We start from the raw sequence: 967 nt of genomic DNA on the forward strand, positions 1-967 counted from the left end.
GCTCGCAGAAAATACAGCCGCAGGGAAAGTGTTATTGACAGCCGGCAGAGGGTGTGAATGGGATGGCAAAGCAGACAAAGAGCAAAATATAAAAAAATATATGTATATATACATATATATAAAGTAAGAGATTGAAATAGAAAGCAGAATTGACATGGGACTGCAGATTGGTAGGAGTGGACATGAAGAAATGGCCAGAGGCAAAAGGAAATGCTGTTTGCGCAAGAAAGAATGCAAGAAAGGTATGAGCAGGGGTCAGTAGAAGTGATAACAAGACAGGTGAGGATGCAGGAAGCGGCTGAGAAGAAATTTAAATTTGCATTTAATCTTTTTTTCCCCCTCATCAAGGATCCATCAAGTAACAGCTGTAAAAGATTCTCGCGGTTAATGATGCAGGGTGGAAAATGAGACACAGGCAATGAATTTGCAGAAGTTTTTGACGTATAACTCTTGACATCTGTCTCCTCCTTTTACTCTCGTCTTCATAAATTATGCCAGAAAAACAACGACAGCTCACAGGCAGGAAGTTGACTCGGTGTGAGCTGGCGACGGCCGTCTGTTTCTCTGGTGTCGATGTTTGGGCTCGGTCCTCGTTGAGAATCCACCTCAAAAACACTTCACCTTCGCAGTCCAAGTGAAAGTCATTCAGAGAACTTAAAAAGACAAAAGTAGGAGCAGAGTAATCTCACCGAATGCCGGAGGCAGGTAAACAGAAACAGAAATCAAACGGGCACAGAAAAGACACCCATAAACAGAGACTTACTCTGGTTTCATCACTGCTCATATGCCGCTTGTTTGATTAAACAGAAAAAAAGAAAAAGCGTTGTTGTGGAAGTAGACGTGAACTGATTTTACAATAGTTATGTTGGGGAGCAGAACTATCACAGATGTTTTACAAAGTGATATTTTGAGCAAAGAGCATAAGTTTAAAGTTTTGTGTAATTTAGGTTTTTACATTTATTTATTT

The sequence above is a fragment of the Poecilia reticulata genome, linkage group LG15 (genome assembly GCF_000633615.1).
Source record: "Poecilia reticulata strain Guanapo linkage group LG15, Guppy_female_1.0+MT, whole genome shotgun sequence".
Lineage (NCBI taxonomy): Eukaryota > Metazoa > Chordata > Actinopteri > Cyprinodontiformes > Poeciliidae > Poecilia > Poecilia reticulata.